Source organism: Pogoniulus pusillus, chromosome 6 (assembly GCF_015220805.1).
Source record: "Pogoniulus pusillus isolate bPogPus1 chromosome 6, bPogPus1.pri, whole genome shotgun sequence".
NCBI classification, from domain to species: Eukaryota; Metazoa; Chordata; class Aves; order Piciformes; family Lybiidae; genus Pogoniulus; species Pogoniulus pusillus.
In genome coordinates this window covers 19,959,542-19,975,959 of record NC_087269.1, presented here as the reverse complement: position 1 = coordinate 19,975,959, position 16,418 = coordinate 19,959,542, and the positions used below count along the sequence as shown (strand labels likewise).

Here is a 16,418-nt window from a genome sequence, read left to right as displayed (position 1 = left end):
TCTGCATTTTGAGATCTGTAACTGCAGCAGCATTGCCTTTGTATGGCAAACTAGAATAACTATGTATACAGGAAAATCTGCTGAAGAAAATTTGCCATAAATTGACAATTTTTCAAGTATCTAATGACCAGAAGGAATTTTAGTTTGATATGACCCTTGATTACAAGCTAAGTGATCACCAGTTCAAACTTATCAGTGATGATGATGCTGCATGGTTTTCCAGGTGAAAAGGCTTACTGGTCTTTCAGCTGCCAGTAACCAGCACTTTTATTAGCAGTCTTTAGAGATGCATCAAGAAAATCTCCAGCCATGAAGAAAAAACTCCTCTGCTCTCATTTTGAGATGGCCCCTGTAGTACTACGTAAGCTGAAGGTGCAGGATGGAGAAGGTTGTGCAGTTGTTCTACAGAAACTCTGGAAACAACAAGAAGTTTAAAGGTATTTTTGAAGAAAAAAAAAGAGTTCAGCAAAAAAATTATTTCAGGGAGTATCTAAGGCTAAGAGGTGGGAAATAGAGCAATTTCTTTAGATTTGGCTGCAAATGAAGAAAATGCATAAGCCTAATGATGTCTTTGTCTTCTCAAGAGTAATTCTTCCCAGAGCAGGCAGTGAATATGCCAAACACATTGAGACTACTAAAAGAAGACAGAACTATGTTCTCATGGAATTACATTTAGGAATGATGGGTCAGGTGGAGACTGTAAACAAGAATGATTTTAAAGGCTTTGCAGAAACTAGGCAATTTCTGGGTATCTGTATTGTTTTTTTACAGTTACTGTTTCTTCCCATCTAGTCACATTCCAGAAACAGGTCAGGAGTAACTAACCTTTCATTTCAGGATATAAGAATGAATCTCTAGAGAGTAGCTATAACTTGAGAGAAGGCTCTAACAGCTGCCATAGACTTCAGCAGGACAAGATCTTACCAAGCAGAGATATCACTGTCAGCCAAAGGTGGCTTTCATTTTTCTTTCCTCTGTAGCGATGAAAGTGCACAAAGTGTGCCTATGTCCCTTCAAGGTCTCTCCCACTTTTACAGCAAATATGTGAAAATCATTTGACTTTATTCAGAAGAGCAGCCTGTAAGTAGGAAGAAAGATATCTTACTTAAGTGACCTGAAGAAGCAGTTTGAGAATTGCATGTTATGCTTCATGGCAGATAAAGAAATCTTGACTCGGTTTGTGTGGGGTTTTGTTTGGTTTGTTCTTGTAGCACTTTGGGTTTTTGTTTTGGAGTTTGCTTGTTTGTTTGCTTTTTATATTTGACAGAGATCAGAGATGCTGATGTGCACTTTCTGGTTTTGCTATAACAGTGGCCTCTGTCCATGCCAACCGTGTGCACTCTACTACTGAGAAGAAAAATCTTGAACAGAAATTTCTCACTTCCAAGAAGCTGTTGGGCAGTGCAATTGATGAGATGACAAAAGAAAGGCTAGATAATTCTGAATGATCTCATAAAGATCTCCAACTTTGTCTTGTGGTGCACCTTCATACCTTGGAGGCAGGCAGTGTTACGAAGACTTAGATCCCAAATGCAAACATTTTTTGCAAATAATAAATCTCTTAAATCCAAGTATTCTAGATTTCTCTAAGCTTTATGAACAGTGTGACAGAGCATGCTCCTGCTTCTCTAATTCTTTTATTTTCTTTTCTATAGTAGCCATTCTGGTATCATTCCTATTACACCAGGGGCAACACCAGGAACGGAGATGATATTACCAGAAATTCTCTTGATGTTACAGTATTTCTGAACAAGTCTGCAGCACAAAGTTTTCTTCAGTGATGAAGGCAGTCATAGGGTTAGTAAGACAGAGTGGTTTCAATATTGCCTTTCATAGGGTAAGAAGATAAATTGCATATAAGATGGATCTGAGTTGCATGGATAACCAGTTCTTAATTTCGTGCCTAGGTGATAGCTTTATTAATGAGGTAGGAAGAAATCTTTTTATCTTATCAGTATCTATTTGAGCCACCCCAGGGCAGATTAGAGACTTTGAATTATTTGATTGTGCTTCATAGAAGATCCATATTTATCAATATGAAATAGAAAGACAATGACACTGCAACTTGTGTCTCATAGCCAAATGAAATACTGAGTCATTGTGGTGGTTTGGCTGTAACCCACCCCCCCACACTTTAGAAATTGCCCCAGGTAACTCAGACAGGCTCTGGGAATATAAATGAAGCTATTTATTTACAGTAGCACAATATACAAGCAGCTATTTACAGTATATACAGAAATATACAAAGGAAAAGTAATACAGAAGCACAACTCCCCTCCCAGAAACCTGAGTCCCCAGGAGGGGCTCCTAACCACCCCAGCACCTCCCCCAGCCCCTCTCAACCTTACCCCAATCCTGGGAAAGAATAGAGGTGCAGCCAAGAGGTTAAGGAGCAAGGTTAGTGGCAGTGAGGTTAATGAGATGTTAGTCTAAAGCCAAAAGCAGAGTGAAGACAAAATGGAGAATGTTATTTAATATTTACTTCTTGTTCCCATACTTCTCAGCGGGACTGTGAGAGAAGAGACACAACCATTGTTTTCCTTTCATAGCCAATTATCTACTTTGTCTCACCAAAACATTCTAGCCTGCTTCAAACTAGCACAGTCATATAATTAAGGTAAATAGAAATAAATTGTTCCCAAATTGTGCTTGCCTTGAAATCTGTTTCATGTCTGAGTAAGAGCTACTCAGATGGTTGAGGACTAGGGCACATCACCCACCAAGGGGGTTGAGAAAGACAGACTTGTTTAATCTGGCAGAGATGTTAATGGGGGATCTAATAACAACCCATAGCTAGTTAAAAGGCAGATTCAAAGACTGTGAAACCAACCAATTCTTGGTAGTGGCAAATGCTAAACCAAGAAGTTCCCTCAAGCTGCAATTTAGAAACTCAGATTGGAGCCAGAAAATTGTTTTCTGAGAAAGGGTGGTGCACTGAGATACCCACAGAGCAGGTGAGATCTCAAATCGTCAGAGGTTTTCAGGATGGCTGGATTAGTCTGGTTTTGCTGCTAGCTCTGTTCCAAACAGATCAACCTAAGTAACCCCCAGAGGTCCTTTCTGTCCAACATTTTTTGTGAGCCTGTACAGAAGCCTGTTTTCTGTTGCTGTATCTATTGGTATAGCAAAATGCTGTTTTGCCCTCCATGATCTGTGTATCACTTTCAGATCATCCTAAATCTGTCTAACAGGGCTGTTACTGTAGTCAAAGCTGTCAGATCAGAGAAAGAGCAGCTGAAGGTCTTCCCTTCACAATTACCTCTGAAATGCATGATACTTCTCAGACATTTTCTATTAAGTTAATTCTGATTTCCCCTGAACTTAACTTCCTGATTCCAGTACAGAAAAACATTTAAAGGCTTAAACCGTGAGGGAATACTCACGTGCATCACATAAAAATACATGTTTAACTGCATCAGAATATTTCTGGATCAGAATTTATTGGAGTAGTTTGGGATTTGCATGATGTGAGCAAAGCATAGAGTCTCAAACTTCAAAGCAAAATACTTAACCAAGTCCAAGTTAACTCTGTCAAGCCCAGGTCTCTGATCCTAATTGTGTTATCTACACACTTATGCCTTTAGTTGTATGTTGACATCATTCTGACCTCACTCAGATCTCCAACAAAAATTGTCTGAGTTTCTCTGATATTCCTAGGATGTGGGATGTGAAAGCCTGGAGAAATTACTGATCTTTCTCCTCTTCATCTATTACTCTACACTCCTAGACTGTCCCTGCACCTTTGAGAACAGTGACAGTAATGCATCTTTTAGTCAGGAGTTACAGGACTTCATGAATCAGCTGCATTAAAATGCAGCAACCTGGTCCATCATTATCCTGTCTGCCATCTGTAGGCCTAGAAGAAATCAGGTCTTGATTTGGAGAAGAGATACAGAAATGCATTATTTAAAACTTCAATGCTCTCTCTGCAGAATGGATTTCTTTTTTTTCCCTTTAGTGGTAGGAACCAAAGAGCAATGCATGCATATTTCAGACACTGGGGACTGAGGCTGGCATCTTCAGGAATATATCTTCTTCTGCCGTCTCAGGAAAAAAATATAGCCACTTAGGAAGCTCTTGTTCAAACTGAAACAAAGGTGAAAACTGGAGGCTTGGTGAAAAATTAAGGGAGCAAAAAATTTCAAATGTGCTATTTTTTTTAATGCTGACCCAAATATTTTGTTTCAAATATTTATTTTGGGAGGTGGGAGAATAACGAAATTAAAGTAGAATTAATTATTAGTGACTTTTGGACTTGAATTTTGGAGGCTGAAGTAATATCTGTGTCTCTGGCAGTGGCTACCAACGTGGCCCTGGGTATGTCACTTCAATTCTTAATGTCACCATTTCCAGCCTGCAAAATGAAGATTAATACTGGCCTCTCTGGTAAACTTTGCAAGATTTATGGAAGAAAAATGTCTAATAACATGGATTTAATATAAGTAATATTACTTATTAAGGGAAAACGTGATGTGAAAATATGTTCCTGTAAGTAGTTTTGGATCAAAATATAACTGTGAAAAGGATTTTTGTTTTCTGAATAACGACGACAACATTTTCACAAGAGGGAATAATCTATTTAGAGCTCATGATCTTTTAGAATGAGCATTCAGGAGAGCAGATACGATCATAATAAAAGTGGTTTTGATTTTGGCAGTCAGCATTGTGTTTAGGAGCATACCTATTTCCTGGAAGATGACAAATACCTCTGTTTCTCTGCCCCAGTACTAATATGTGGAACAGTTATTTGGGCTATCCATCTGCAGTCACATATGACCTCCTGTGGAGCTTGTCCACTCGTAGAATCTGCAATATAATGAGTCTACTTAGAAATATTTTGTTTGTAAATCAGGAATTTGTAGTATCCAAAAATCCCCATGGTTCTAAATACTTAGCAAAAGAGTCTCTAAAGGAATTTACAGTTTGGAGGAAAAAAACCCCACCCGTGTACCAAGAAGCTCTATATTACTTGTTTTGCAGAGACAAAATTGAACCATTCAGTGAAGTTGTATGAATAAGGTTTTGTTTGTTTATCTGTTTAAAAATAAATAACTGTCTAAAAATTAACTCTCCACAGATTACTGTCTCACAGTATTCTATGTTATGTATTATTAACCTCCCTAATATTCAGTGTTCAGTGTTTAGATGAAAAACACCTTTTCATAAGGAAACATCAACCAGTTTAATTTTGAAAGTATTGGGAAAAAAAACCTCTTCTATTTTTTTTTTTCCTCTGTCAAAGCTGATCTAGTTATAAACAATTTGCTTCCTCCCAAACACCCATTCCTAATTTACAGGTTTTTACCTGCTCTGGCACCTTTATATCTGTGCCTATAGAGTGAGAAGGTCAAACCAGACCAGTTTTCCAAGTGACTTGCCTGCTGGGCACCCAGTTGAAACCTGAGCATCCCAAAGGCTGGTGGGGGTATGACAATGTAATCTTACAAATGCTCAAGCTGCTGAAAGTAAATAAACAAGAAAGTAGTTTGTTATATTTAGTGCTGCAGTGCCTTCCTTTCTTGTTATTTGAGGTGGACTGGGGAAAAGAAATGGAGTCTGCATTTGTAACATGCAATTAAAATGCATACAAGCAGCCATACGATTTCTGCTGCTTCGTGTTAACAGCAGACCTTGAGAGCTCTTCTGTCGTGCTGCCACCTGGTGACTCCTGGAGAGGAAGGTGCCAACACAAAAACTACTCAGGATTAAGATTACCCCTTTTACCGCTGAGACCTGTAAAGCAGGTGACATCTGGCTATCAGCAGACACTAAAAGACTACAGGATAGCATTTCATGTTTGGTCTATTTGGACAAAGTAGGCGCGTACATAAGGAGCAGCTCTGAATATCTCTGGCAGGAATGCAAAGTCCTCCTGTTTGAAATTTTCATCTTTATTCTAATCTCATTTGAGGAAAAAAAAAATAGACACTGGAAGTTTAATGGAAATGGAGAGGAATAAGAACTGAAATAGAAATCAAATTACCACTAGAGCCTGGCATGTCTACATTAAGTATTTGGTCATAAATGTGTTATCTGTGCAATTAAGATGGATTTTGAGATGGATTCCAGCTCTGAGCTTCTCCTCCAATTCTGCAGAATAAACCACAAGCCATTGAACTGACTTTGACCTTTTTTTTTTTTTTTTTCATTTCCTACTGGTGGCTCTGCCAATGATCTGAACACAGATTCTGGTACGTTTGCTGCTACACAGTTGGCATGAAGGGGGCAAACCTGGCAGATCATGTTCTGAATGCATGTTAGCCCCAAACTCTTACACGGTAGACTTCTGCTTCCTTTGCATTTGTGACAGCTGCACGTTCCTCTGTGCATTACATAGTGACCAATGCACTGATATACAAACCAGTTATTTAACTGCTGACTTATGACTGGTGTCTGTTTTTTACACAGTTTAACAGCTTTTTACTGAATAAGCTTTATTAGGACTCCTCGTGAAGCCTGCCATTCACGTTCCCTTGCTTCTAGAGAGGCAATTCTCCCAGGTAGAGACAGCCCTCGAGACTCTGTGTCTGAACAAGCATCCTATCATGCATCCTTGAAGAAGAATTTGCAGATTTGTCATCTCTGAGACTTCTTTTGTTCAGCCCTGGCAAGGTATTAGAGCAAAACGGACCCCTGACCCACGGCCGCTGAGAAGTCTGTTGCAGTTCCCTCTTGCGGTGAGCCTCTTAGTAAGGTAACTACTGTGTTCTTTAACCAGTTCCTCCTTTACTCCACGTGGCAGCAGGCTCTGCTGCAAAGGTGAAAGCTATGTTTTCAAGCTCTGATGAATATTCTGAGCTCTCAAATGATAACACAGCCAAAGACTAGTTTCTTGTTGCTCTATTTTTGCTTCTTTAACAAATTATTTCTATGTGTTGAACACTAGCATTTAAATTCAAGAGTAATATCACCTCTCTGCAGAAGCAGCAATTTTGTGTATCCTCAGAGGTTAAGTTCCTGGCAGAAAAGAGAGCACTAACATAGAATCTGGCTATAAATTTAGCAAATACTTTAAAGATTTTTCTTATTATTTACCAATCTAGAGTTATCTGAATGCCCTAATAAAAGTAGTCCTTTCCCAGGAAGAAAAGGAAACCACAGTCCACAGAGAAGTTAGTCATCTTAAGAATTGTTTGCTTTGAACTAGACCATACCATGTAGCAAAACTACTGCTTTCATCAGTTTGTCCCCGTTCCTTCTTCCCAGAATTTTGTGTGACATGGCAAAATCTAGCAACCAAAAACAACTGTAGTGTTGTCTAAATAAGGAATTAAAGAAAGAGGAAGATACAGGAGCCTAGTTCTGAAAGCTAGAGCAGTATTTGTAGAAAAGCCAGGCTTATCCATGACTAGAGTGTGACAGCTGGTTAAGGATGCCTGTCAGTTTTTGAAAGTATCTGAGCGGTTATTGCTGTGGGAACACAGCCTTCCTGGGCACATGCAGAGTCTCTCTGCAAGGGCATCTTATAGAAGAGCAGGAGTTTACAGATAGACTTGGGAACTGCAAAGGGAAAATAATAGTATTTAGTAGAAGACACATCAAAGATTCAAAAACATCTGCTTTCACATCTGTTTTGTAAGGATTTGTCTTAATTTGTTTAGTCTGCACTTCAGGCTCCCCATTTTTTCTATGATGATGAGAATTGCTGTCGGGTGTGCAAGATACTTAGCATCCTTGCAGAGAGCAGAAAGGTGTTAAACAAGAACTAGGACCAATTTCTGAGACTTAAGAATGTGGCATTTTCTGCGGAGGTTTTGGTGGGTATTTTCCTGCAGAGGGAACAAGAAGAATAAATCTTAAAAGAAGGTAGAATAGAATAGAATAGAATCAACCAGGTTGGAAGAGACCTCCAAGATCATTCAGTCCAACCTAGCACCCAGCCCTAGCCAGTCAACTAGACCATGGCACTGAGTGCCTCATCCAGGCTTTTCTTGGACACCTCCAGGGACAGTGCCTCCACCACCTCCCTGGGCAGCCCATTCCAATGCCAATCACTCTCTCTGGCAAGAACTTCCTCCTAACATCCAGCCTAGACCTCCCCTGGCACAACTTGAGACTGTGTCCCCTTGTTCTATTGCTGGTTGCCTGGGAGAAGAGGCCGCCCCCCACCTGGCTCTTGCTTGGTATGTGTTTAGGTAATTACATCTTGTACTTTTTTTTTCTGAGGCTGTGTCTGAGAGTGGTATCATCTGATAAGCATCATGTGCTAAAGTCTACCTTTATTTTCTAAGTATTTGTAAAAATTTTCCTGCAGAACTGATCCTTCCATCTGACAGTTATTAAGCTGATCAAGAAAGCAGTCAGTTCCTCTGTATCCTGTAGTAGAAAGTTAATCTGGAGTACAGGAGGAAGGAGAAATGGGAGGCCATTTTATTTCACATTAGCCTTTCAGCTTCCTTGATCTTATTAGACTAACATGCCTCCCAGTGTGGGGATCATGTATTCAGTCAGGTTGCCTTAAAAATCTTCTTGCACAACATATTTTTAGTCAATCATTGTTATTTATCCAAAACAGTAACTTCCCAGATGAACTTTCTTATTTGATACTTTTTTCTTCTAGAAAAAAAAATCTTTTCATTTGATCAATATGTTTGGGCTTGGGTCTGAAAGCTTCAAGCAAAAATGCTTTCACTTCTGTTACAAATCTTTTTTTTTTTTACATATTGTTTTGTGGTTGAAAGGAATTTGTTCAAATTTCCAATTAAATGATAAATTACCATTATCACATAACACTGCTACTGCTCATCAGACCTTACCAGTATTAAGGTGATGGCTGGATGGTGGGACACACAGAGGGTAGGGTGCAGGCTACCTGGGGAAGGAAACTGATCCCTTTCCTGAGACAAATTAGGTGTTTGATACCAACAGTGCAAACTGCCCTGTCTTCTTACAACCCATCAGATGTGGTGCCAGGGTAGTCAGTGGTGTAACTAGATCTCCTGATCCAGACTGAGCACTCAGGTTCAAAGGGTGCTGGCAGGCAATAGGCTGAGATGCATTGTCTTGTATTGTCTTGCTGTACATCTTCACCAGCTAGCACTTTCATAGCCTCATTAGGATGAGCTCCATTTAATTCAAAGCTGAAGCTTAGTTATCTGTGTGGGTGTACTAATATGCAAGTTATCTTACAGCCTGCATTGTGTGGTGGTGCCTAGTTTTCCTCGGAGATGGTGGTGCTACTTGAAGGTGGCAGGCCTGAATGGGAAGGCTGCCTCTTGAGGGCTCTGGCCCAGTTCAGGGTGGCCTGGCAGTACCAACAGAAGCTGGCTTTTACTTCCCACCTCCCTACAGCTCTGCCCTCCGTGGAAGACCAGGCCAAAGAGGTGGGGAGGCATTTGATGGTACCCCAGGCTGCCTCGCTCTCTGTGTGAGTGCCAGAGGGAGAAGACCTGAGCTGCTTGAGCTCACAGTCCTGTGGCTTTTTACTTCTTAGGCTGCTGCTTCACTCCTTTGAGAAGATTTGCTGAAGGAGCTGAATGCCTCCTGCATTGCAGATTTCAAGGTTTGCTAAGAAAAACGATGAGTGAAAATGATGGCTGAGCAGATGGTTTTAATTTTTGCATTGCCTTTCTCTGTCAGTTTCTGTTCTGCCATTGAAAAGAGGAGAGGAAAATGAAACACAGCCGCTTCCCTTTATGATAAGTAAATGAAAAATGATTCTATGAATATTTTCTAATCAACATTCTTTTTATCAAGAAAAAAAAAAAAGAAAGAAGATAGCTGGATTTCAGAAGGAAAGGCAAAGAGTCAGAAAAATCCTGCAGTTAGCTCAACTTTTGGCCACCGCAGTGTTGAAAGGGACAAGATTTCACTAGCCTTTTTTCTAGTCTGAAGGTTATAAATGTGCAGCAGAAAAATGTATTGTCTCAGCAAAATCAGCTGCATTTTGTTTCTTATATCTACAAGGAAAGAAACTTGCTGAAGAGAGAAAGACAGACTTCTCAGCAAAGCTCCATCCCATTTGGGTTTGTACTTGGCAGATATGAACTATCCAGCTCCTTGGGAAATGGCAGCTTCGCAGCAATTGCCAGAGAGCCTGGTTACCCTTGGAGTAGCCAGTCAGCCCATTTTGTCAATCCAGTGTAACTGAAACATGATGCATGTTGGGTTTCTGGAGAAACCTGCAGTAACTAACCCCTAGCCTCAAGATGGAGAAGTGCTCTGCTTCTAGCTGTTCAGGACCACTAAGGCAAACAAGAAATCTCAGTGTGAGGGGTATCATAGAATCAACCAGGTTGGAAGAGACCTCCAAGATCATCCAGTTCAACCTATCTCCCTAGTATTAATTTAAAGACATGAAATAGGTTTTTTTTTTCCACTTGTGTGTGGAGGTTGGAGTGGCAAAGAAGAGGGAAGTTTGATAAGAATCAACTTATTTTGGGGGACATTATTTTGATGATGTGAGACAGGTGCACCTTGTAGTTATCTCCAGGCCCTTGTCTCAGGAAGCCTACTGCAGTTCTGGCTCAAACAGTACATCTCATCTCCACTGAGCCGCAAATGATGATCTACTTAAGAGTGTTGTCCCTACAAGATGGCAGTTTTGAGTTGGTGTTGATAGAGGTAGCTCCTTGGCCCAGAAAGTTATTATTACTTTTAACCTTAAAGCAAGGTGAGGGCTCCTTTGAGCTAGGTGCCTTCCACATAGTTACAAATACAAGTATGTTTGCAACATGAGTTTGGGTTTTTTTTTCCTCTTCTCGTGAGATTGGAAGAAAAAAGATGAAGAAAGGCATTGTGGTACTATCACCTTCTACACTAGCAATTCACTTCTCTTTACCCCTTGAGTTATTTTTGCTGCAGGTAATTTGATTACAGCTGTCTTGCTCCAGTGAAGCAGAGATTGAGCTGGAGGGTGTGTGTTGAAACTCCAGACTTTCAGCCCCATCAGCAGTCACTGTAAAATGAAAAAGAGAAACGGTGCTTCCTCTGCTGTGGGGATTAAAACTCTACTAATGACTGTGTGGCTACTTCAGTTCTGACAATATCTAGTGAGTAGGCCAGCACTGGGTAGGGAGTGCTTATAGTTCTGATAAAACAGCATGGAGGGTTGCTGCAAATGACCTTCTGTAATGTAGTTTCAAACTGAACAGTAAAAGGGTGGAAATGGAGCACATTTAGGCTTGCTTCTGATTTAGGAAAGGAAAACAACAGTGTTATCTCTGGGTTTGCATTAAAATTCTCTTCTGTGTCTCTGTGCTTGTGCCATTCATCTCTTCCCTGTGGTTTTAGGGTTTTGTGGATTGCAGCTGCAGAAGTACCAGCTAGGATGTGAATGGCTTAAGGCAGAAAGCCGGTGGATATGTTGTTGCAACCCTTTGCAGGCTGAGTGAATTTGTTAGACCTGTGCTCAAAACTGTCCAGAGGCTACACAGCCATGTGAATGTGGCACTGATTTCAGCCAGACCTGTGTATGTCTCAATGGAGCTCACTCATGGTCAAATGTGACATCCGCTGGAGCTGACCTGGGTGTGGGTAGCTCAGTGTGAACTTACATCTGCCTGGAAAGCAGACTGTAGATTAAGTTTAGTTTAGCTAATACTTTCCAAAACCCAGTGTTAGGCTGCTGTATGTACAGACTGGAGTAGGATATATTTCTGTGTCAAGTATGTTTCTGTTTACAACAAAGCTACAAAGATGCTTAATTGCTAGGGTAATCTGTAAAGGCATGAATGAGGCCCCTGACTGCTGCTGCCTTTATTGTTGATCTTTCCTTCAATAAATACATTTCCACAGTAAGAGATGAGAGCAGTTGTGATGGTTTGGGTGTTACCTGCCCCTCCCACTTTGGAAATCACCCAGACTAGTCTCAGCCAGCTCTGGAAGTTGAATGAAGCTTATCATTTACAGTTTAGCACAATATGCAAGCAGATATTTACAGTATATACAGTTATATACAGAAATATACAAGGTAAAAGGTAATACAGAAACACAACTCCCCTCCCAGAAACCTGAGTCCCCAGGAGGGGCTCCCAACCACCCTTCCACCTTCTCCCACCCCTCAACCTTACCCCAGACATTACCTTGTGCCCCAAGGAAGAATGGAGGGTCACCCAGGGGGGTTAGGAAGCAAGTGGATTAACCAGAGAGTCGGAAGGTGAGGTTAGAGAGAAAAGCAGCCCAAAGTTCAGGCAGTGCCCAAATACTAAATGCCCTATCTATGTTTATACTCTTGTTCTTATACATCTCAGCAAGCCTATGAGTGAAGTAGACATTGCCCTTGTTTCTCTTTCACTGCCTGTAATCTAGTTCTTCTCACCTAAGTATTCTAGCTAGCTTCAAACTAGCACAGCAATCCTCTGGGACTGTTGTACGATAGAAACACCACTCCCTGTGCTGCACAGGCAGTCATGGTCCTGTTTTATTATTTAACCCTACAAACCAGCAAAATCTGTCCCTTTGAGATTTGGTGTTTCTACCTTTGGAAATATCAGGAGTCTCCGGTCTGGCTACTGCCCTAGCTTAGCTGGAAGAGGAAGTTAGATTTCATCCTGAATAATTTTTAAGACATCTGAGTGAAGAACATGTTAACAGAAAACAGATGGCTTTAACCAACAAGGGCAAAATCCCTTCAGATTTCAGTCACTGTAAAGCTGTACTGATTCGCAGGGTCACCATAAAACCATCAGGGAAAAGCAGTTTAGGAAACACTTGAATTTCCTGTATAAAAGTATTTAAATTCCACCTCCCTTTAAAGTCCAAGTGCAAAGCCTTTCAGATGTGTTACTATAGTGAGCAAAAAAAAATCCAAGTAGACAACTAAGAAGTAGTCTCCCAGCCCTGTACCCTAGCCTAATTGCTAGACTGCTTTATACTGGCAGTGAGTTTATTTGGCTCATTTAGGTCTTGATCTGAGTAGCTGTCTTGACCATTTTAGTAGAGGCCAAAGTCTTAGCATTCACCTCAACATTCAAACGTATTTATTTTAAGGATACTGCATTTGAGGAAAGATTGCAACTGTTGCCTGCCGTTGGAGAGAGCTTGAATGTCATAGTGCTCTATTCCTGTAGTAGCTGGGTAAGCATTACATCTAGAAAAACTCAAACCAACCCCAAACCCGAATGACAACAACAAAACACCCAACAAACAAACACACACACATAAAGAAACAAATACCCACTCACCCCCCCCCCCCCCCATTCCTGTCCTTTCTTTGTGAATATGGCATGGAGGAAGTACTTGGTTGCTCTTAACCCAGGGAGAACTATGCAATGCCTGTCAGGTTTGTGTGTAAACTGAACTGTTATAAGCTGTTTTAGGAACCTGGTGGGCTCTGAACATGTGGTTTGTTTGCTCTTCACTTCTGCTTTCTTCAGGAAGTAAGTGCAGCAGCTAATCAAGTGATTCACAGTGGAAGGTCTAAAGAGCTGCTGCATGCACCAATATGCCTACTTGGACAGAAGCAACAATGCTCATTTCTCTGGCTGTGGTTACTGACTGCCACGGGAGCTGCTGAATCCAGGAGCCCAGGTATGTCAAGGGATTTGTGTGAAAGGACAAAGAAGAGACCTTGCCATTAAAAAAAACAAAAACAAAAAACAGGCAAAGCTCTGAAATTTTATATGAGACTTGATCACATTTTGGTCAACCATCTTGCCATGAGACACTTCTCTGATAACAAATGATTTTAGATACATAAGTAAACTTCCTGATTTTGGTGCAAATTGGGATTTTGTGGCTTCTTTGGGTTATTCTTTGAACTTCTGGGGGAGTTAATATCAAATAAATATAATTGGAATGTGATTTTAAAATTATGATTGTTGAACTAGTAAGCTTTTGGTATCAGTTTTGTTTCTGTCCTTCTGCTAGCTTAGGTCAGGCTTTTCTTCCCTTTAGTCATGTCAGAATGAAAAGGCATAGCCACACTCCAGTGTGATTTCACACTAGCTTATTTTAGAACAAAAGGGAAAATACATTATTAAGTTCCATTTCCTCTCTGTTATCTGACACTACTTTCTAAATGATAGCATCAGGATTATTTGATATAATTTCACTTTACTGTCCTTTAAAATCTTTATTATTTAGTCTTTGTCTTTTATATATTTGTGGCATTTATAACTTATAACTGAAAATAAGCTGTTGGATGAGGATGAGGAAAAATGGTGGCATGTATAAGACAGCCAACATATGAGACCTTTTAAAATATCTATGCTATCCTTAATACAAATGGTATTTCAGTGCTGGATCCAGTGGTGGAAGAATAAATATCTGCCTAGAAGAGTAATTATCCTCCAAGAGGAACAGAAAAAGTGAAGTCTAAAAGAAACTGCAGATGCAAAAGAAGGCTATTAGAAGGAATATTTAAAGCAGATAGGGCAAATAAACACAACAGAATAATACTGGAGGACTGATAGTGAGTCTAATATTCTTCTACTAGTCTAGATGGTTGAAGTAAATAAGGAGGCAAATCATAATCTTTGTTTTGCTTTCTGGAGATTAAAGATTTCCACGTACAGTGAAATGTTTTACCTAGTCTGTTACAGTTACCTCATTGTTAAGGAAGTTGTGTGTGTGTGTGTATCTGGTTTTAATAGTTTCTGTGGAGAGCAGAAGAATTATTTCATTACATAGATTCATGAAGTGAGGATTTTTTAAGAGATCTTAGTTTGCTTTTGCTGTGCCACTAGCAAGAAAGGCCTGCTAATAATGAATAAAAAGAGAGAAAATTGCTAAGCACATTTGCAAGGCCATTCAGTGCAGTACAGTTCAAGCAGTGCTGTTGATGGCTCAGTTACTGACCTGAGGCCAGTGTAAGCTTTTAATTTTAATTTCTCTTCTCCATGCCTCAGTTTCCCCAAATGTTTAATGCCTCTATAAAGGGTTTTGAGATTCTCTATACAGTAATCAAGGTGAATGTATTGGGAGCTGGGGTTGTTCAGCCTGGAGAAGAGGAGGCTCAGGAGTGATCTTATTACTGTCTACAACTACCTGAAGGGGAATTGTAGCCAGGTGGGGGGTGGCCTCTTCTCCCAGGCAACCAGCAACAGAACAAGAGGACAGTCTCAAGTTGTGCCGGGGTAGGTATAGGCTGGATGTTAGGAGGAAGTTCTTCACAGAGAGAGTGATTTCCCATTGGAATGGGCTGCCCAGGGAGGTGGTGGAGTCACCATCCCTGGAGGTGTTCAAGAAAAGACTGTATGAGGCACTTAGTGCCATGGTCTAGTTGACTGGGTAGGGCTGTGTGCTAGGTTGGACTGGATGATCTTGGAGGTCTCTTCCAACCTGGTTGATTCTGTGAATCTATTGGTTTAGGCACAACAGAGCAGCATCCAAGGTGAGAGATTTCTCTTAGGCAGAGAATGGTGCCACTTGGAATGCAAGCCTCATTGAAAACATGGCTCTAAACTATGCTCACTGAAGCCCCCAGAACTTTACCCAGACTTTCTCAACAGATTCACAGTCACTACATAGCTTTACAGTGACTCAAGTGGGCTGCAATCCCACACCAGGATTAAGTATAGCATATGACAAATGTAACTCCCACACAGTCATGAGGACAGAGTCTTCCTGTTTACTTTGCACAGAGTCATCACACTTTTTCTGCCCATAGAGCTCTGTTGTCTTAACACAGATAATTAAGGAAAACAGAAAACAAACAAACAAACAAACAAACAAAAACCAAAACCACAAAATGTTGTTGATGTAGAAAGTTCCAGATTGACACCCTTGGAGACTTTTCAAGTATTCATATCCCTCCATCTCCTAGTGAAGGTTGGAATATGGGCTGTGGTAGCATAAGCTGCCCTCTGCTGTGGCGTGAAGGATCAACATTTACATCCAAGCATAGATGTATTCTGGTTTGCTACAGGTGTTACGGTGTACAGTGACAAGATAATTACATCATCTTCATCTCTACAGTATGGAGCTACTGTGGAAGTGAAAATACTTCATCTGATTTAGGGTGGGGAAAATCCAAGCAGTGAGCAAGCTGCATAACTGATGGATGGCACAGGAAAATAATCTCAGATACAGTATTAGTATTGTCTCATATTTTCTAAACCAGGCTCATAATTGTCTTAATTTTTTTTTTTTTCTAATGAAAGAGTGTATGCATTGATAGTGCAGATTTGACTCGGGTTTTTTAGTTACATTTGGGTTTGGGCATTTTTTTTGTCATGATAGAACAGTAATCAAAAAGACACTGTACAGAAAGAACTTATTTCCTAGAAATTCAATTGCATTAGTGTGTTTCTCTAAAGGGGTGTAATGATGTGCTAAAAATTCTTCTAGTTACTTAAAACCTAATACATTTGGTAAACAAAGTGATGAGCTATGTTCATCTTGGTGACAACTTCCCAGCCACCTGGGCACACTGTTAATTTATGTGTGTTTCACTCTAAGTAGTCAGATGATGTTGTAGACACAAATAAGCTTATGACTGATTTTGATGGAAACAAGAGAATCTTGATTTTCTTTGA

The 16,418-nt window shown here is 40.3% G+C and overlaps 1 protein-coding gene across 1 annotated transcript in view; it reads left to right on the top strand.

Moving 5' to 3' along the window:
* Positions 1-316: 316 nt before the first annotated feature.
* The window catches only part of WDFY4 (WDFY family member 4), a 193,594-nt gene continuing 177,492 nt past the window's right edge, over positions 317-16,418 (top strand). The window contains exons 1-2 of the mRNA XM_064144766.1: positions 317-437; positions 13,317-13,470. The gene's annotated coding sequence lies outside the window, so the exon portion shown is untranslated. The remainder of the gene's footprint in view (positions 438-13,316; positions 13,471-16,418) is intronic.